This window comes from Rhynchophorus ferrugineus, unplaced genomic scaffold (genome assembly GCF_030347505.1).
Source record: "Rhynchophorus ferrugineus isolate W39M unplaced genomic scaffold, kcgeb_rfMv2 rfM5, whole genome shotgun sequence".
Classification (NCBI taxonomy): Eukaryota; Metazoa; Arthropoda; class Insecta; order Coleoptera; family Curculionidae; genus Rhynchophorus; species Rhynchophorus ferrugineus.
This window is the reverse complement of record NW_027472584.1, coordinates 27501775-27525022: the sequence shown is the minus strand read 5'-3', so window position 1 is coordinate 27525022 and position 23248 is coordinate 27501775. Positions and strand designations below refer to the sequence as shown.

The window sequence follows — 23248 nt, the reverse complement described above, 5'->3', positions numbered from 1 at the left end:
GGTAGCAAATTTCTCGTAAAATTTTACATAAAATACTATATTTTCATTAACTTATCATCGATGTTAAGTAAATGGGAGGAGAAAGTCCGAAAATGACCAAAAATCGCGATTTTTCCTGAGTATATATATGGAAAAACTGCAAAAATGGTTTATAACTTCAAATATTCTGTAAACCACTAATTAGTAGTATTTCGTAGTGCTAATAACGAGTATCACATTTAGTTTGCTATGGGAGAAACAGTTAAGATATGGTAATGACATTTTCAGAATATTGTCTTTTTAAACCAATTGTTAATTATGGCTGTAACTTTTAAATTAATGGAAATATCTGAAATACAATAATTGTAGCAAATTTTGCATAAAATTTTGCATAAAATACCATATTTTCATTAACGTATCATCGACGTTAAGGAAATGGGAGGAGAAAGTCTGAAAATGACCAAAAATCGCGATTTTTCCTGAGTATATATATGGAAAAACTGCAAAAATGGTTTATAACTTCAAATATTCTGTAAACCACTAATTAGTAGTATTTCGTAGTGCTAATAACGAGTATCACATTTAGTTTGCTATGGGAGAAACAGTTAAGATACTGTAATGAAATTTTCAGAATATTGTCTTTTTAAACCAAATCTTAATTATGGCTATAACTTTTAAATTAATGGAAATAGCTGAAATACAATAATTGTAGCAAATTTCTCGTAATATTTCGCATAAAATACCATATTTTCATTAACGTATCATCGATATTAAGTAAATGGGAGGAGAAAGTCCGAAAATGACCAAAAATCGCGATTTTTCCTGAGTATATATATGGAAAAACTGCAAAAATGGTTTATAACCCCAAATAATCTGCAAATCACTAATTAATAGTATTTCGTAGTGTTAATAACGAATATCGCATTTATTTTGCTATAGGGGAAAAGGTTAGGATACTGGAATGAAATTTTCAGAATATTGTCTTTTTAAACCAAATCTTAATTATGGCTATAACTTTTAAATTAATGGAAATAGCTGAAATATAATAATGGTAGCAAATTTCTCGTAAAATTTCACATAAGCTACTGTATATTCATTAAAATATCTTCAATAATAATTAAATTATATTAAAATGACTATATAATACCCTCTCTTGGCTGGTTTTTTCTTCTTATTTTTATCAAGCTATTTTTGTTTTTCATGTAGTTATATATACTTATTATTATAACTAAATATTATTGTCAACTAATTATGAAATAATTTGTGCAAATGATATATGACTAAATTGACACAAAATTAATTTGTGATACGTTTTTTCATCATCCCTTCTTTTCTGTGTATATAACGATGAATAATTTGCATATTTCCACCCTTCCCACAATTTTTTTTCTGATGAGATAACGTTGACTTGATTAAAATTTATTGATTCTCTTTATAAACAAAACGGGTTTCGTTGATTTGTGTTTGATTCGTTGTTATTTTAGAGTACAAAAACATATAGTATTTATCTTTTAGCTTTTTTTCGGTCTGCCATATATGTTTCTTCAATTTCCAATTATAATAAACTAAAATATCTGCAATATTGATATTTAGTCTAGTTAGTAATAGAAATAAATTGATACAGTTCGCTGTATATCGTTGTATATTCGGTTATTTTGCGGTGATTCCCTGTTAGTAAACAATTAGTATCACATTTCAGTTAGTCCGGTTCATTTTTAAGATTTTATATTGGTATCCTGTTACGATATAGATTTAACGAGACTATCGATCGAGCTCTGTTATGTTAATTTATCGAACGAACACAATTAACAGACCGTTAATCGAAGGCAGTGGAAGCATTTTATTGTTTGTTTTTAATCTAAAATGCATTTGATAACATCTGATGGAACAAATCTCGGGTTCTGTCTCTTCTCTACCCCTTTTTCCATACATCGGGCCGTGGTAATTTGCATGTTTTGCCCATTTTCAGGCTGACATTTGAGATATTTTGCGGCAGGAGAACGTTTCTGTTTAAAATGTATCGATTCAGCTTTTTGGGTTAATTTTATTATCATTCTTATTGTATTGGGGTTACCCAAATTCCTTTTGCCTAATGCGTAATCAATACATTTAGTTTTACTATATATATTGGACTTAAATTATAATTAAAATTTTGTTAAAGTTTTGTTAGAAATCTGCTGCATTTTTCAAGTTTTTGTAGGGTTATTTTTGAACCCAGAGCGTAACATAAAGATTATATTTAAGGAAACAATTAAACATCTTATATAAATGAATAATTCTTGTACTGAAAATTCTTAATACTGAAATAATCGAAAATACCCCATATTTCTCCCATCTTTCTCACGTTATATAAAATATACGTTCTCTATTGTAAACCGAGTTTGGATCTTCAAATTTCTGAATTATTCTACGAATCGTTTTCCCTGCGGCCTAAAAATTTTACGAACTGCAGGAAAATAAGCTCAGACAAAACTTGAATTTTTATTATAAATTTCTCACTTCTTTGCATTTTATAGGATTTCCATCACGGCTTGTTTTTGCCATTCCCCCCTTCGCCCTTTCATCTCGATAGATCTGCCAACCAAATAAACAACAATGCGAAAAATAGTTAGTCCGTAGATACGTTATTCAACGTTATGGCTTAAAAAAGAAAGATTATTAATAATAATCATTTGATGCTGGCTTAGTTGGCGCAGTGGTAAAGGCGACAGGATGGTCCAACTACTGTTACGATAGTCGCGGGTTCGAATCCTGCTGGGGCATGGTCGTACATTTATGTTTGTGATTGTCCTAGGCAAGAGTGTAAAATCGGACAAGGAAAATGATTCCAGTCACGCCAGTAACCAGGCTGATGTCGATCGGATGTCTTCTAAACTTTTAATGGCTATAGCTTCTAAAGTAAAGAAAATAGCTAAAATACAATAACTGTATAAAATTTTAAGATACCTTTTCGCAAGATAGCGTATTTTCATTGAATTGCAAGTCTTATTGGTTGCAAACTATTAGTGACTTTCCGGTGGCATATTGTGACTGGCGATGAAAACTGGATCCCACATCAATATTATGTATGAATTTAGTTGCATTGTTGTGAACGATACAGTGCATACTCACCAGACCTAGCGCCTTCTGAATACCACATATGTAGATCGAAGCAGTATGCTTTGGCTGGCATACGGTTTCATAATACTGAAGAAGTGAGAAAATGGATCAATAATTGGTTCCCTATCAAAAATATCGGAAAATTTTGTTAGACATCCCTGCATAATACTTCATTTTATACGAATTAATAAAATATATGTTCGGTTCGATCGACAGGAAACACCTAATAAAAATTAAATATTCTTTCTCAATGCACACCCTGTATTTATTTCTGTAATATTGATGTTATTGTTATTTTAAAATATTTGTGTTATATGTATATGTGTTTTTTTCATCACATATGAAAATACAGTTATATCTATCCGATTCATCATCAATATCGACCAAACTTTGCCCGTTCAGAGTATCAAAATGTAGGAAAAATGCAAAAGAAGCTATCATTGATGGACACTACTTGGAAAATAATATTGTACATAATTATTCATAACAAAGGCTTAAATTTTTGACTCCACAATTTATTTATTTCATGTACAATAAAGAGATTGTGTTGAGATTGATATATTTTATAATTATATTTCGATAGAAACTGTTATACGCTGGTTATATTTACTATAACTAACATTTTCGAAAGCTAAATGCAAAAAAAGGAGTTTTCTTATGGGCCACCCTGTATAATCCTTTATTTTACACGAATCAATAAAAGATATATTCGGTCTTGAATTTGTCTCGAAACTTTGCGAGCGGCCGTTGGTTGGATTTTAAAATGTTCGGATATTAAACCGCAATCTGTCATCAGTTGATGTCTACTCAGTCTACTACTGTCTCTAGATGACGATACTTTTGATTCCCGAGTGAAGTGTTGGATCCATGTTTCATCCGTGGTTACATATCGACGCAAAAATTCTGGTTTGTTACGTTTAAATACTGCTCAGCATCATCAACACGTTTTTGTTTTGATCATCAGTGAGCACCTTTAATATCTTTGTGATGTTTGCTAACTTATACAACTTCGCTGCACTCAAAAATATTTTGTGGATTTTTTTATGTTTTCTGGTATTACCACTTCATTTGGACGTCCACTGCGTTCTGCATCACCGGTGTCTCTAGGACCAGGTTTGAAGTCAGCAAGCCAATGTTTTTTTGTTGTTTTAGATGGAGCGGAATCTACATAATTTTCAAATTGTTCTTTATATATATTTATATATAAATTAAAAAAAATGTGAATACTATAACTAACATTTTCGAAAGCTAAATGCAAAAAAAGTAGTTTTCTTATGGGCCACCCTGTATAATCCTTTATTTTACACGAATCAATAAAAGATATATTCGGTCTTGAATTTGTCTCGAAACTTTGCGAGCGGCCGTTGGTTGGATTTTAAAATGTTCGGATATTAAACCGCAATGAGTCGACATTTATCATAATGTATTATAAATCCTGTCAAAAAGTTATTAATAAACATATCGGTGTCCCACGGGAGAGCCCGTTTTACACCTGAAACAAAATTTCTCCCGCTCTATATAATTAATGACTATAACGGACCCCAGAAAAAAGTTTTCCTTTTTAATTCCATACCGATTTTGTTATATTGCTTTTCATCGAACGCAAAAAAGGGAATGATGTATTTACATATAGGGGTGGATCATCAATAACCTTAGATCATCTTTAGGATATTTTTTTCTCCTCGGCCGTGTTGAAAGTACCATTATTTACATGTTCGGTCCCGTATTATTAATCTATACAATAGGTCGTCGACGAGGTTGAACTGAACGAATAAAAAGGAAACGAAAAGTAATTCACAAACCATTTATATTGGTGGTTATGCTTGATGACATAATGAAGAGATTTTTGTGAATATGATTTATAGTGGATGGTGGTGCATTTGTACGACACAGGATGATTATTATCACGAAATTAAAGGAGACGTCTCAATATTTAGGGAATATTAACGATATTCGGTTAATGATTGATCGATTTCATTTCTATCTCGAACTGTTCATGTATAGAGTTAGTGCCAGTCTTTATAATTAATAACCCGTCTTATTTAGAAATCGCGTTAACTGGGAGTAATTAAAACAGGCGTACCAGATTTGACGATGATTTATTTTTGATGTTTATACACTCTGTACATATATATTGATGGACAGTACATATATATTGATGCAGCTTTCTTCAGATCAGATAACAAATGTAATTAAAGTTGCAAATCCACTGAATACCTCAATAACACTAAATGGAAAACTGTTATCTTATATAGAAAAAGGTGAAACACTTCGAATTTGACAGTTTTATTAGGTTGTTTATCAATAGCTTACATTTATATTCGACATTTTCACCAATAGATATCCCTGAACAAAATACACGCAAATACCTAAAGAAAGATCAAAAATATTCTTTCTCCATGGACACCCTGTACTTATTTCTGTAATATTGATGCTGGTGATCATTTCAGTCTTTATATATAAGAGGATTTATTTTGAAATCATTACATATGGGAACGCTTATATCGATCCCGCTCAGCAGTCATATCCGTCAAACTTTACCCCTTCAGAGTATTATGTATCGAAATATAGGAAAAATGTTGAAAAAAATGCTTTTTTTGATAAGCGCTACTTGAAAAATAATATTGTACACAATTATTCATAACAAAGGCATAAAATTTCGAGAGATTGATTCCACAATTTATTTGTTTCATGTAAAATATAATAGATTGTGATGATATGGATATGTTTTATATTTATATTTCGACAGGAACTGCTGTACATTGATTATATTTATTCGTGAAAAATATTCTATTCTCATTTTTATTTAATGAATCTTTTTTTTAATTTGAATATGATATAATTGAAATATAATATAAAATACTATATGTGAAATTTTGTTTTTAAATCTCATAAAGTGAACGTACGTGAGCTTCATTAATATTTGAAATAAAATATTATATGTTCCAATTTTATATTTATTGGTTGGTAAGTATATTACCTTCATTCCAATAACTAAAATTATATATGATGGCCGAATTTGTTAGTTTTAAATAAACTACAATTTTCCAATATAGAAAATTATTTCCTCTTATTGACATAAACTTAAAATTTGAAGTTATGTCATTATATTAAATCTAATTAAATCATTATTTATTGTGAATGAAATTTATGGAATATAATTTTTTTAAGGTTTTTTTTTTATTCAGAATTGGTTTTATTCATCAACGTAATCTCCATCAAGAGCCATGATGTCTACTCAGTCTACTACTGTCTCTAGATGACGATACTTTTGATTCCCGAGTGAAGTGTTGGATCCATGTTTCATCCGTGGTCACATATCGACGCAAAAATTCTGGTTTGTTACGTTTAAATACTGCTCAGCATCATCAACACGTTTTTGTTTTGATCATCAGTGAGCACCTTTAATATCTTTGTGATGTTTGCTAACTCATACAACTTCACTTCACTCAAAAATATTTTGTGGATTTTTTTATGTTTTCTGGTATTACCACCTCATTTGGACGTCCACTGCGTTCTGCATCATCGGTGTCTCTAGGACCAGGTTTGAAGTCAGCAAGCCAATGTTTTTTTGTTGTTTTAGATGGAGCGGAATCTACATAATTTTCAAATTGTTCTTTATATATATTTATATATAAATTTTAAAAAATGTGAATACTTAGGTTATTTTTACTAGTATTAATTTCAAATTTAATTAAAATAAGTGTCAAATGATTTCCGGGTAGAATTATATTGCTCACTATATAAACAATGAGTAAATTATTACGTCAGAAGGACCATCAAAAGAAATACTACTTTCGTGAATTCGGCGAAAGTGATAAAACTTTGCTGTGTGTTGTTTTTTTTCTGTACAGCGTATATTGGGGAATGAAGACATTTTTTTTCACAGCACGTAAACAGACAAAATAAATAGAAAATGGTGGGGGAGCGAGAGGACACGGCAGCTTGATGGAACTCCGCGTGTAATTAATCTTGAAACAACCATAAGCCAAGATAACGAGTGGTAATGAATAGACAGAACACTGATAGCGGAGTGGAAGAAAGGGAAAGGTTGACATTATTCGTCTTTACGTCAAATGAAGCAAAAAGCAAACAAGGAAATAATACCCTGCTGATTTATACGTTGATAAATATTTTTTATTGGACAAGTTTAATTACTACATTTAGTATAATACGGTGTATCGTTCGGAACAAGAAAGATCTTATGGTTATAAATACATTTTATTATATTATAATCTCTTTGACATAACATAACAATATTATGAGTATAATAACAGTCAGAAGTCAAAAGATACTAAATGTGGCAAATAGGGTGATTAATTTTTCTTCTTTGAGTCAGGCCTCTTTAAATAAATAATAAACTATATATTAGAATAATGAAAAAGTTTAATTATTTAAATTATTATCTATATATATATATATATATATATATATATATATATATATATATATATATATATATATATACGATCGCTCAAAAGTTTGGAAATCAGAAAAAATATAAATTTTTAGAGTATAATTCTTTTTGAACCAAATCTTAATTATGTCTATAACTTCTGAACTAATGGAAATAGCTGCAATACTGTAGCTGCAACTGTAGCAAATTGCATAAGCGACTATATTTTTATTAAAATATCTTCGATATTAATTGAATAAGACAAGCAAGTCTGAAAATATCCAAAAATCACGATTTTTCCCGAGTATATATATGGAAAAATTGCAAAAATGCTTTATATCTCCAAATGAGCTGTAAATCTATAACTAGGAGTATTTAACGGTGCTATTAACGAATTTCACATTTATTTTGCGGGGTGAGTGATTGTTAAGATAATATAATCAAATTTTCAGAATATTGCCTTTTTGAACAAAATCTTAATTATCGCTATAAGTTTTAAACTAATTGAAATATCTAAATTACAATAATTGTAGCATATTTGTCGTAAAATTTTACATAAGAGGCTATATTTTCATTAAAATATCTTCGATATTAATTGAATAAGACAAGCAAGTCTGAAAATATCCAAAAATCACGATTTTTCCTGAGTATATATATGGAAAAATTTAAGAAAAATTTTATATAAGAAAAATATTTAACGGTGCTATTAACGAATTTCACATTTATTTTATAGGGTGAATAATTGTTAAGATACTATAATCAAATTTTCAGAATATTGCCTTTTTGAACATAATCTTAATTATCGCTATAAGTTTTAAACTAATTGAAATATCTAAATTGCAATAAATGTAGCATATTTGTCGTAAAATTTTACATAAGAGGCTATATTTTCATTAAAATATCTTCGATATTAATTGAATAAGACAAGCAAGTCTGAAAATATCCAAAAATCACGATTTTTCCTGAGTATATATATGGAAAAATTGCAAAAATGCTTTATATCTCCAAATGAGCTGTAAATCTATAACTAGGAGTATTTAACGGTGCTATTAACGAATTTCACATTTATTTTATAGGGTGAATAATTGTTAAGATACTATAATCAAATTTTCAGAATATTGCCTTTTTGAACATAATCTTAATTATCGCTATAAGTTTTAAACTAATTGAAATATCTAAATTGCAATAAATGTAGCATATTTGTCGTAAAATTTTACATAAGAGGCTATTTTTTCATTAAAATATCTTCGATATTAATTGAATAAGACAAGCAAGTCTGAAAATATCCAAAAATCACGATTTTTCCTGAGTATATATATGGAAAAATTGCAAAAATGCTTTATATCTCCAAATGAGCTGTAAATCTATAACTAGGAGTATTTAACGGTGCTATTAACGAATTTCACATTTATTTTATATGGTGAATGATTGTTAAGATAATATAATCAAATTTTCAGAATATTGCCTTTTTGAACAAAATCTTAATTATCGCTATAAGTTTTAAACTAATTGAAATATCTAAATTACAATAATTGTAGCATATTTGTCGTAAAATTTTACATAAGAGGCTATATTTTCATTAAAATATCTTCGATATTAATTGAATAAGACAAGCAAGTCTGAAAATATCCAAAAGTCACGATTTTTCCTGAGTATATATATGGAAAAATTGCAAAAATGCTTTATATCTCCAAATGAGCTGTAAATCTATAACTAGGAGTATTTAACGGTGCTATTAACGAATTTCACATTTATTTTATAGGGTGAATGATTGTTAAGATACTATAATCAAATTTTCAGAATATTGCCTTTTTGAACAAAATCTTATTTATCGCTATAAGTTTTAAACTAATTGAAATATCTAAATTACAATAATTGTAGCATATTTGTCGTAAAATTTTACATAAGAGGCTATTTTTTCATTAAAATATCTTCGATATTAATTGAATAAGACAAGCAAGTCTGAAAATATCCAAAAATCACGATTTTTCCTGAGTATATATATGGAAAAATTGCAAAAATGCTTTATATCTCCAAATGAGCTGTAAATCTATAACTAGGAGTATTTAACGGTGCTATTAACGAATTTCACATTTATTTTGCGGGGTGAGTGATTGTTAAGATACTATAATCAAATTTTCAGAATATTGCCTTTTTGAACAAAGTCTTAATTATGGCTATAAGTTTTAAACTAATTGAAATAGCTGAAATACAATAACTGTAGCAAATTTGTAGTAAAATTTTACATAAGAGGCTATATTTTCATTATAATATCTTCGATATTAATTGAATAGGACAAGCAAGTCTGAAAACATCCAAAAATCACGATTTTTCCTGAGTATATATATGGAAAAATTGCAAAAATGCTTTATATCTCCAAATGAGCTGTAAATCTATAACTAGGAGTATTTAACGGTGCTATTAACGAATTTCACATTTATTTTGCGGGGTGAGTGATTGTTAAGATACTATAATCAAATTTTCAGAATATTGCCTTTTTGAACAAAATCTTAATTATCGCTATAAGTTTTAAACTAATTGAAATAGCTGAAATACAATAACTGTAGCAAATTTGTAGTAAAATTTTACATAAGCGGCTATATTTTCATTAAAATATCTTCGATATTAATTGAATAGGACAAGCAAGTCTGAAAACATCCAAAAATGACGATTTTCCTGAGTATATATATATGGAAAAATTGCAAAAATAATCTATATCTCCAAATGCAATTCAGAGGGAGCTAATCATCTGGTAAATAGGGCGATAAATATTTTATTTTCTCAAATTACGAATTTTTTCAGAATATTTCCCATACAGCTGATAGAAAATGTTATATTTACAATGTGCCTGTCGGTTTCTTTACCAGCTTAATATAGTTCACTGTTAGATAATAAGGTAAACAATAGAGTAATAAAAATGGTGAGTTAAATAAATCATTATATATAAACTATGGAAAATCGAATATTGCAGAATTACCTACCGAATACCTATTCTGTAGCTTGGCATAAAGCTGGACAATTATGTCCAATTACATAAATATTTTATTTTCAATTTGACGACTATTACCGACACGTAAATTGAAAATCAAAGAATTATTCAATAAAAATCAAAAATTACGGTCGCATTTATTTGACTGAATAAAAATTCTATAGGCCATTTTCCTTGAGCTGCTACTAAAATGATTACGAATGCGTCTAAAGCACAAATCAGAAAATAAAGTGGTTTCTTTGTGGTGGTTTTCTCCTCTAGTTATAGCCGCATTTTTCTAATAAAACTATATAAATTTATTGGATAGTCCTCGTACAAGCTCCCTCTCAACCGAAGGAAGGGTGAAGAATAGTTGAGAACAATTGTGATGAGTTTTTGTGTGATTGAAATGAAAAAGACAATAGATTTTTTCCCCGAGAAGGAAAGATATTAGTTCTTCAAGGAAGCAGACTTTGGATTGCAGCAAAATATTGACGTTGCAACAGAGAAACACAAGAATAACGAGAAAAAGAAACGTTTTATTCCCTGATGTAAACATAGGAATGCAAGTAATTAGAGACAAAGACAATTCGCAACAGTGTCTGTTACTTCTTGCTATTAAATAATACTATATACTGAAATTTAAATTATTATAATAGAGGGTAAGGTGGTGTATTGTCATATAAATATATCCATTATTAACTATATTGAAGAACAATACCTGAAAGTGGCCAATAACCAGATTATTACTGAGTATAATTATATGGAACATTGAAAAAACGGGTTATATCTTTAAATAAGCTGTATACCTGTAATTAGTAGTATTAATATTCATTTTATGATACCAGAAAATGTGTTAGATACTATACTAAAATATTCTAGTATTGTTATTGTTTTTATATAGTATTGTTTTTATATAAAAACAACAGATGTGATATGAGCTAAATAAATGCCATATTCGTTGTTAGAACTATAAAATAGAACAAATTATGGATTTACAGCTTATTTGGAGTAATAAACAACTATTTTTACAATTTTTCCATATATATACTCTGGAATAATCGTGATTTTTAGTTATTTTCAGACATTTTTCTCCCATTTAATTAATATTGACGATATTTTAATGAAAACATAGTACTTATGTAAAATTTTACCACAAATATATATTTTATATTTATATATTTTAGTTTAGAAGCTATAGCCATAATTGGTTTAAAAAGGCAATATTCTAAAAAATTTATTATAGTACCTTAACAGTCAATCACATATCAGATCATAAATCATCATAAATAATCATAAATCAGATATTCCTTATTAGAACCTTGAAATACAACTAGTTATAGATTTACAGGTCATTTGGAGATATAAACTATTTTTATAATTTTTCCATATATATTCTCAGGAGGGATTGTGATTTTTGGCTCTTTTCAGATACTCTTTCAGAAACTACCATTTAATTAATGGAAATATGCTAATAAAAATACAGTCTCTTATGTAAAATTTTACCATGGATTTGTTATAATTACAGTATTTTAGCGGTTTTAATTAGTTTACAAGTTACAGTCATAATTAAGTTTTGGTTCAAAAAACAAATACTATGGAAAAATTCGATATGCTACCTTAGCTTTTTCGCATATTGCAAAGTAAATGAAATATTCATTAATAACACCATAAAATACTGATCAGTATATATTTGTAGTTTGTATAGGAAGAAATCCAGGTCATTTTCACATTTTCTCCTGTTAAACTAAATCATTATACTAAAATTTTCAGAGTATTATTTTTATATAACTACAAGAGAGATGTGATATATATAGTATGAAGAGTAATTTTGTAAGAATTTAATGTAGGAATTCGTTACAATGGGACGGTTGTATAATTCCACAATATATATTTTGGGGTTTTGAAACAAAAAGGAGAATGTTTGCATTTCTTTTAACAAGCCTTCTCAGTTGACTCAATTAAAAGTAGCAAGCGCCAGCAAAAGTTAAACGAGGCAAAAAGGAAAATGGGCTATTCTACCAATATAAATACAATTTCGTAATGTTATCAAATGAAAATCTGCTTTTTTTTGAATTTTATAAGTGCTAAGCACTTTTTTATTGATCGTTTCCAACTATTTATGTAATACACACGCACATTTTTTGGCACAGGGGGGCGTTAAAAACCTCGGGATTATAAAACGTGATGTTGGACATATTTTCTCTGTATGATTTGAACCGCATTTAATGAAACGCTACATAATTCCCAATTTTCTAAACCCCTTGCTTTTACTCTCGTTCCGTTACATATTTAACAATTTATATTTCGAACGAATGGATTATGTGTTCGTTATATTTCGTTCGACATTACGGCCAAAAATAAAATAAAAAATCATTAATTTTGAAATTCCTTTGTTACGTATTTAAATTCTTAAAAATGCGATTTTAATCAGGTTTGGTTTTGTTCAAATTAATTATGGCTGTACCACTTATTAAGAAATCAATCTGCTTATTAATTTATATAAAATTCACATATATATTATATATATCATATATATCATATACATCATATGTATCATATACATCATGTACATCATATACATCATATACATCATATACATCATATACATCATATACATCATATACATCATATACATCATATACATCATATACATCATGTACATCATATACATCATATACATCATATACATCATATACATCATATACATCATATACATCATATACATCATATACATCATATACATCATATACATCATATACATGAATTTATTCAATTTTAGTAAGTTTAATTTTCAAAATTCTTGAGAAACTCTACAGTGAGTTCGCCTGATTTAGTACTGTGTGATTTGTGAAGGATGTTTTTTTCGTTCGTGTATAGAGAAACGATAATATAATATATGAGCTTTGTAATATAATGCGTTCTTGCTAATATAAAATATCGGCAACAAAGTCTAACATTTACGTGAAATATCTCTATTCATAATGACATACCCAAAAAAAATCCATTACGTTGTCCTCTTAACCAAGAATTAACCAAGTTAAAAGCTTTTATTAAACGTAATTTTTGTTTTACTTTTTAATGATTAAGATTATTTATTAAAATTAACCATAGATTAGTGGAGATTGAATCGACTACGTAAATGTATCGTTAGACTAAAACGTTTTGAGTAGTAAGATTAAAACTAAAACCATTTGCATTGGATTAAATAGGTGGAGGAGGATCATACCGACTCAAAAGTTATTTAAGTCGATTATAATTTCGTTATGGACCATGAAACGTTCTTCTTGTAGATATTATCCGATAGAATGTTATCTAACTAGTTCTGTGGCGACACAAAATACGAATTCCAACTTTATTTTATTCAAATCCCGTTCAGATTACATTTTATTTCGGTGTACATCCTTCAGATATAACAAGCATTTGCATCGTAACAAGTATCCGGACTTCTTTTTGTTCTTTAACGCAATTATTTTCATATAACTAAGTTACAGAACAGGTCTCATAGATTTGAAAGTAAACTAATCAAAAAGTTCATTCGGATAGATTATAATGAAATTATATAAGGATTTTGATACTATTGTTAGAAAATATGCTCGTATATTATGACAATTAAGTTGAGATCTCATATTCATATTTTCGTTAGTATATCTTGATGTAAAATGTCTGATAATGACTAAATATTGAGTTGTATTTCGAGTAATATGTACATGGAAAAATTGAACAAATATTTTATACCTTCAAATAAACTGTAAATCTATAACTAGTAGTACTTCATGATGCTAGTAACGAATGTCATATTTATTTTGCGATGGGACGAAAGGTTAAGACACTATAATTAATTTTTCACATTATTACTTTTTTAAAATGAACCTTAATTATAACTTCTAAACCCATAGGAACAGTTAAAATACAGTAACAGTAGCAAATTTGTCGTAAAAATTTAGATAAGAGACCGTATTTCCGTTCATATATCTTCAATATTAATTAAATGAATGAAAAAGGTCTGAAAATGGGACAAAGTCCCTCAGTATCCTCAGTATATATATGCAAAAATTTCAAAATTGGTTTACAACTCTAAATAAGCTGTAAATTTATAACTAGTACTACTTCATGATTCTAGTAACGAATGTCATATTTATTTTGCGATGGGACGAAAGGTTAAGACACTATAATTAATTTTTAAGAATATTACTATTTTAAAATGAACCTTAATTATAACTTCTAAACCCATAGGAACAGTTAAAATACAGTAACAGTAGCAAATTTGTCGTAAAAATTTAGATAAGAGACCGTATTTCCGTTCATATATCTTCAATATTAATTAAATTAATGAAAAAGGTCTGAAAATGGGACAAAGTCCCTCAGTATCCTTAGTATATATATGGAAAAATTTCAAAATTGGTTTACAACTCTAAATAAACTGTAAATCTATAACTAGTAGTATTTCATGATTCTAGTAACGAATGTCATATTTATTTTGCGATGGGACGAAAGGTTAAGACACTATAATTAATTTTTAAGAATATTACTATTTTAAAATGAACCTTAATTATAACCTCTAAACCCATAGGAACAGTTAAAATACAGTAACAGTAGCAAATTTGTCGTAAAAATTTAGATAAGAGACCGTATTTCCGTTCATATATCTTCAATATTAATTAAATTAATGAAAAAGGTCTGAAAATGGGACAAAGTCCCTCAGTATCCTTAGTATATATATGGAAAAATTTCAAAATTGGTTTACAACTCTAAATAAACTGTAAATCTATAACTAGTAGTACTTCATGATTCTAGTAACGAATGTCATATTTATTTTGCGATGGGACGAAAGGTTAAGATATTATAATTAATTTTTCAGAATATTACTTTTTTAAAATGAATCTTAATTATTACTATAACTTTTAAACCCATAGGAACAGTTAAAATATTATATATATACATATAATATACATATATATATATATATATATATTCATGGGCTAAAGAAATATCGTAAAGAATATTATTAAGATAAGAAACATAATTTCGGTTATAATATCTGAACCTAACAGATTTATACTCAAAAACGTAATAATTTTCCTTTCAATACTTTTTAATGGAAATCTTATCAATATATCTCATAATGGCAGTGCAGTATTTTGATCTGTGAGGGGTTAATTTTCATTAAACATCTCATTCTTTATACATAAAACTTTTCGAGGGTTATAATCGAAAAAAAAAGTGGTTGCTTTAGTTGCCCAAACTTTTTCGATTATTCACTGATAAAAAGTCAACGTGAAAATTGACTGGATGGAAATGGAGATTCCTTGCTTCTAATATTGTGAAGTTCGGTCGATAATTGCATTGATTTAGCTGACTATAGTGTCAAAATTAATAGAAATACGGACAGAGTATTTTTTATAAAAGAGAAAAAATGTTTCCCTTTTTTTCGTAATGTTTTGTTTCAAAATTATGACGAAGGAAACTCGGCAACAGCTGAAATAAGTTGGACTAAGAGTTGAAATAAATGCAAATCTGAGGAAAAAGTTTTTGGTCCAAAGAAATTGTATGTATATGGGGCAATTTTCTACTATACGTACATAGTTGTATAAAAGCCAATACAGTTTTATTCGTAATTTTCTACTAACAGAATTCTAGATTCTTGCGCTTAGGGAATAATAGTGGAAGTTGCTACGAAACAAACATTTCTTTACCCTAAGCGAATCTAAAAAGAAATTTGAACATTCCATATGTTAAATTTCTTATTCTAAACAGTTTTCCGGACAGAACCTTTATTAGTTTCCTATCGTGTCGTTGGCTGTTCCCATTCAAACTTTCTATATCTATTCAATATCCGCAACTGTAACTAGAATTTTTGTACATTTGATTTAACAGTGTCTTTACAACTTTCACTATTAACAGCTTTTGATTATTATACATTAGAGTCAGAGTACTTGTATAAAGGTAGTAAAATAGCATTTAGCTAATATTAGGTCTTAATCGCAGGGGGTCAGATTTGGTATATATGAATAGTGGCGAAGCATTTTGAAAAGGATCTTTTTCAATTTGTTTTGCATAAAGGTGTATTTTCATTAAAATATCTCCAATATTAATACAATAGGCGAAAAACGTCTGCAAATGGCAAAAATTGTTCCAAATGAGCTGTAGATCTAAAATTAATAGTATTTTTAGTTTAATTATGGCCATAACTTCTAAACTAATGGAAATGCAATAAATGTGGCATATTTGTCGTAGAATTTTACACTAAAAAAGTACAGTTTCACTAAAATATATCCAGTAATAATTAAATGGTAGAAGAAAGTCTGAAAATGGACAAAAATCGCAATTTTGCCTGAGTATATATATAAAAAAAACTGCAAGAATGACAATGCTGTAATAAAGCTATAACAATATATTTTTTGGTCCTAAAAAATGGACGTGACATGTATTGTGTGAAATAGCTAAAATACAGTAACTGTAGCAAATTTCTTGTAAAATTTTTCATAAGAGGCTATATTTTCTTTAAAATATCTACAATATTAAATAACATCTACAACAGTCTCTTGTCACTGGGGGCTAGATCTAGACTATATGAAGGGAGGCAAAGCCTTTTTAAACGGAACTTGTTCAATTTGACCAGTGAAGTTTGTACTATCGACTTAATGTTTCATTTATTTTATTAACTTTTAAATTAAGCACCAGATTGTCATGAAATTGGGGCACATCGTTGAAGGTTCGGTTTAAGAAGGTGTCGTCATAAAGTAAAAATAATTTTTTATCTTTTCTTTCTTTGGTAATTGTCTGCTTAGAAATACATTAATTTAGTGGTAGAAAAATAGGGGAAGATTCGCCAATATAGAGCCTCAAACAAGCTGAATGTTTGTGTATTTACACCCAATACAACATTCTAGATGATGTTAATGTATTTGTTGTAAAAATGCAAAAGTGGCAGTATTGGCTTATCAAAATGAATGACAGTCGACAGCTGAAAATGGTGTCAAAAATCTACATAATTGCCAGATCTGCCGGATCTAACCTCGTGTGATTTCTGCCTACTGGGAAAAATCGTATCGTATATTGTCCAGTGGAAATACTTAAGAGAATATAATCGATTTTGAATAAAAATGAGTATCTTGATTTGGATTTAAATTACCCTGTGTAATGAGACATAAATAAATAAAAATGTCTTATTCAATTTGTTTTAGATAAAAGCGTATAGTTTCATTAATATATCTCCAATGTTAATTAAAAGGGAAAAGAAAATCTGAAAATGGCCAAATATGTCGATTTTTTCTCAGTATATACAAAGAAAAGCTGCAAAAATAGCTCCAAATCTACAACTGATAGTATCTTATGGTTTTAATAACGAATATCACATTTATTTTTCAATCTGAGAAATATATAAGATATTCTAATGTGGAAAGTGGATATAATTATTTTGTCTTATAAATAAATGTATTTATTATATTCTGAGAACTATATATATTTATAGAACGCATGCAGAAAGTTGGCGAAAATCGCCAATATAGATATGCAAATATGGCAAAAATGATTTAGAGCCTCAAACAAACTGTAAATCTATACAAGTATTAGTATATTTGCTTTATCAATGCATAACTGGTAATCTTGGCTAATCAAAATGTGTGACAGGCGAAAATGGCGTCAAATATGTGCATAATATCCAAATCTGCCGGATCTAACCCCGCTTGATTTCTACTTGCTGAAAAAAAATCGTAAGTATATTTTCCGGTGAAAATATCAGAGAATATAATCGATTTTGAATAAAAATAAGTATCTTGAATGATTTTTTTTGCAGTAGGATCTTTATTTGGATTTAGATCACCCTCTGTTATGAGACATGAATAATTAAAACCGTTGAAAAAATAAATAGGGCCCTACAGCGAGAAATAGAGATAAATAAATAAATAAATGCCCGGATCGGCTCGACTGTGAAAAAGAAAAGGCAAAATTTATGAATGAACTTTGAGGTTGTATGTATTGTTTTTAGAAGATCCCTATAAATCAAGAGAGACTGTATTATAAAGAAAAACACCCCGTATCGGAGGCATTTATATGCGAATTTAGGGGAAGTTCAGAGACGACTATGATGGTAACTTTTGGCCATTTAATTTTGGGCCCTATTTCCATAAAACAGAAAAGGTTTGGAAGGCTATCCGGTGTTGGCTGACACCTGAGGCCTAAAAGGAATTTCTCTTTATCTGAACAAAAATATACAGTGAACTTTGTGTTAACGCGAGAGGTAAGTGGCCCTGCAGGTACTGCACATTGAGATTTCCTTCTTTTCTCTCTCTTCCCCACTCTTTTTTGTCTTCAAATTACTCACCTAAATTGTTGCTTTGAATCGTGTTACTGCTTCTTGAATAATTATGTAAAATTAGTTTCCGTTTGTGCTTGTTCCTCTACAGCTGTCATTATTTCAGACTCTGAAACAAAATTCACTGATTTTCAATTAATTCTTGAGGGCATGAAACAAATTTAGGCAACTCCAACTAAGATTTTTCTTGTTTTAATATAGTAGTATCTTTATTATAAACTTTTATTTATTAGATGCAGTAAAAAGGTAGTTGTGTAAAGCTACTAGAATTCAGTTAGTAATTATGAATGCTGACAAAGCATTTCCGTGTGTTTTTCTGCACACAAATATGCATTTTTATTAATATATCTCCAGTATTATTTAAATATTGATATACTGTAATGAACTATTCAGAATATTGCCTTTTTGAACCCAACCAATTATGAGTATAACTTCCAAACTAATGGGAATAGCTAAAAAACTGCAAAAATGGTGTATATCTCCAAATGTGCTGTAAATCTATAACTAGTAGTATTTCATGGTGCTAATAACGAATATCACATTTATTTTGGCATGCGAATGATTGTTAAGATAATATAATGACATTTTCAGCATATTGCCTTTTTGGAAAAATCTTAATTATGGTTATAACTTCTAACCTAATAGAAAGACCTAAAATATAATAACAGTAGCCAATTTGTTGTAAAATTTTGCATAGGAAACCGTATAGTCATTAACCTATCTTCAGTATTAAGTAAATGGGAGATGAATGTCTGAAAATGGTAAAAAATCGCGATATTTCCTGAGTATATATATGGAAAAACTGAAAAATTAGTTTATGACTCCAATTAAGCTAAAAATCCATAATTAGTAAAACAAATTATCAGTAAAATTTTACATAAGATACTATATTTTTATTAGAATATTTTCGATGTTAATTAAATGAGAAAAGAAGGTCGTAAAATGGGCGAAAATAGCGATTGGAAAAATTAAAAATATCCAATAACTGGACATATTTCGTGATGCTAATAACGAATGTCATATTTTCGCACACACACACACATATACACAGTTTAAATTTGTGCTTGTTTCTTTACAACTATCATTATTTCAAACTCCGGAACAAAATTCACTGATTTTTAATTAATTATCAACGTGGTGAAACAAACGGTTAGTGGTGTCGATTCGGATGAATTATAGATCCGCTCTATATTTAACAAAAGCTGGTCATTACAGGGCAGCTACAAATCGTATCTAAAGATGCGATGAATCGGTATAGAGGCATCAGTTCTGATTCGGATCGACCCTTCATGGGTTTTATTTGGTCCATTGACCACGAGAGGCGAGGGTGCTCTAGCAAAAACAGACGCTACTATAAAATATATTATCAAAGACACAGGTATAGGCCGTACAAAATAAAAATACCACCGGAATAAATTACAATTTCATGACTTATTATAATATTATATATCAAAGATGATGGCGGGCCTGTTGGCTCTTTTTTTTATTGTTTTATTTATATTCATATTATATGAATATTTTTATTGGGTAAAATCTCCATAGAAAAAGTGTACGCCTTTTCGGGGCTTATTTAAGTTTCTTTTGAAAAGCTTTAAACAAGTTTTTCTTATTTTTTGTGCCACCTTTTTCAATATTTTTCGTTCAGATCTTTTTAAAACCCTCCATATTTATGGAAGATCCACTTACTCCCTTATATTTGGATTTAGGATATGCCCATCGTGGCATAGCTGGGCGGCCATAAGTTAAAAAATTGCCTTTTTCCCTCTATAATATTTTCTTTATTGTAGAAAAAAGACGTATTTTAAGTGGACTTAGAAAAATACGAGGGTCAAGATACAGTTATCTAGAATGGAAAGATTGATATAGGTCTATTTATTTTAAATATGTTGAAAGTTGTAGTATTTCGCGATAATATCAAATACATTTTACCAAGTCTGGTTCTTCAATCAAAGCTTAATTATGACTATAACTCCTAAACTTACCGATATAACTGAAATAAAGTAACTGTAGCAAATTTGTCATAAAATTTTACATAAGACACTGTATTTTCATTAAAATATCACCAATAATAATTAAATAGTAGAAGAAGAGATGCATAGAGGAGACAAGTAGTAAAAATGTTGTTGTATAAAGCTAATTAAACAATATTTAAATATAATTAGGCCAGTGGTCACTGAGGGCCAGATCTGGACTATATGAATGTAGGCAAAGAATTTCGATGCAAAATTTATACGAGGGTGAAGTTACAATTATTTAGAGTATATAAAGCTTTATAGAGAAATTGATATAGCTTTATAACTTTTTTTAAATATGTTTAATTTTTTTTTTCAGTTTAATTAACTTATAATATTTTTTCTAGCTGGAATCCCTCACGAATGCCTTTGGAGTTCAAAAATAAGTAGAAGTCACACATTACCAAGTCTGGTGAGTAATAAGAATATTCTATAACATCCAAAATATAGTGGACAAATAATTTTCATAATAATTTAACAATAACAATATTAGTTTTAATAAGTTACTAATAAGTGTTTTTTCTCAAATATTACCCACCAGAATTTCGAAATTTTATTAAAGTAATCAATTGTTTTGTATAGTTGACTAGACTTGTCTATTTCCAATAATTATAGCTTTACTCTCGTATTTAGTGGAAAGTTAGAGTTTCTGGAAATTAAAATCGAATGAAAATATAATAACATATAATACGTCAAGATAAAATCGAATTAAAGGTTAGAAAGGAAAAAAAATTAGTATTAAATATATATGGTCTCAGAAAATGGTTTACATTGATTTTGTTTTATCAGTGAAAGGCGATTTTTTCCTATAATAGAGCCTGAAAATCGAAAAGGAAATGTGTGACGTGTGAAAAAAGGGCGGTAGTGGTTTCACGCAATCTTTGAAAAAATCTCCTTAATTGCGGTTAAAGGAAGTTGCTTTAATTTATCAGCTATTTGGGTCTGTAGTGCTCTAAAATTAACAATGCCCTTTTTCCCAAAATTATCTCAATTTATGGGGCACATCCTTCAAATGGAATTAGTAAAAGCCCCGCTATAAAACAACGATTTATCTGAAGCTTTAGCCGACTTAGCTCGTCTGCAAAGCAACCTTTATTCATCAGTAAAATTTCTGGAAATTTTGGCTTCTGAATCAGTCCCAACAAGTAACTAACTTATCGTTGTTTTCACCAAAAAAACAACATATCTATTTACGTAAGAAATAATAATCATATTAATAAGTATTTCATCTTATTAAAAGTGTTTTATGGTTTACCATCATTCATATTGCATTATTAGCATTACTCAGAACGTTGTAATTTTTATTATGAACTTGTTTTCGTGTTATTCATTCTTAGTTGTTCATCCATTTGTATCAGTTTCCATTTGTAATTTGTATCATAATTCATAAGGATATGATTCTCCGATGTTTGTTTTTTTAGAAATAATTGATTTGAATTTAATTGTAAAATACAATTCTGTATGTATACCTATATTTCACACTTGATGGTCTTTACTTATATCTTCTAATAGTTTGTAGGGCATAAGAGTTTGTTTTCTGTCTCAGATTTTTTAAATTTTGAGACATAATTTGTAATGATATGATTTTCAGTTCTTTAAATACTTAATATATAAAATAAATCCCATATGTGCCATGGATTAACTTTAATTATTATGCTAAATTGAATATATTAATACAAAAATAATTACAGAGTTTCATATATGACATAAATTCCAGGTATTATACATTATAAATTACAATGGCATAGATACATTTCTGTTAGTTGTATTTTTTATTAATCAGCTCGAACATTAATTTGCATAAATTAAATGAAGTGCTCTAAAAGCTCTATTTTCGCAATATAAACTAAATGAATTTTGCTATATAAAAGCCGCGCAATCTAGGATTAAACAACATGCAAGGAAAAAATAATTTTTCAACGTTTCAATTTTGTGGTTTGCCCCATCGTAATATAATCGGATCTACATACATAATAATTTTATTACTTTGATATATTGTTGCCGGTTACAGAATACTTTATATTAATAACGAATCTGAAAACAGCCTAATAAAATAGGAAAATGTTTTGTCGTTAAAAGTAAGACCAGAGAAATTTTCGATTAATGTAGTGGTACTTATTAAGATGTATGATAACGTTAATAACGTTCTATCAAGTGATATTCGATTTGAGGGAGTATCAACGATTTATGTGCAAATTGCATGGGTTATCCGTTTTTGTCGACAAAAAATTATTGATGCCTTCAAAAATCATGTTTTGGAGATATCCCAGGAGGAATTAACAGAAAGCCTTGACAAATGATTTGAATGCATGCAAAAGTGTACAAATGGAGAGTTATTAGGTTTAAAATATAAATAATGCTATTTGCATTCATTATGACTACGTATTTATAAAGGGTTGCGTATGTATATAGAGTAACAGTTGATTTTATGTTCTCCTTTACGTGTTGGCAAGCTTTTTCCACGGACATAATTTAGC

At 28.7% G+C, this 23248-nt stretch overlaps 2 protein-coding genes across 2 annotated transcripts in view; one reads left to right on the top strand and one right to left on the bottom strand.

Annotated features, from left to right (window-relative positions):
• Window positions 1-23248, bottom strand: part of LOC143197467 (uncharacterized) — a 105477-nt gene that overhangs the window by 21553 nt on the left and 60676 nt on the right. The window contains exon 2 of the mRNA XM_076405995.1: window positions 18769-18868. The gene's annotated coding sequence lies outside the window, so the exon portion shown is untranslated. The remainder of the gene's footprint in view (window positions 1-18768; window positions 18869-23248) is intronic.
• Window positions 21128-23248, top strand: part of LOC143197460 (uncharacterized) — a 342542-nt gene continuing 340421 nt past the window's right edge. Inside the window, exon 1 of the mRNA XM_076405965.1 lies at window positions 21128-21183. The gene's annotated coding sequence lies outside the window, so the exon portion shown is untranslated. The remainder of the gene's footprint in view (window positions 21184-23248) is intronic.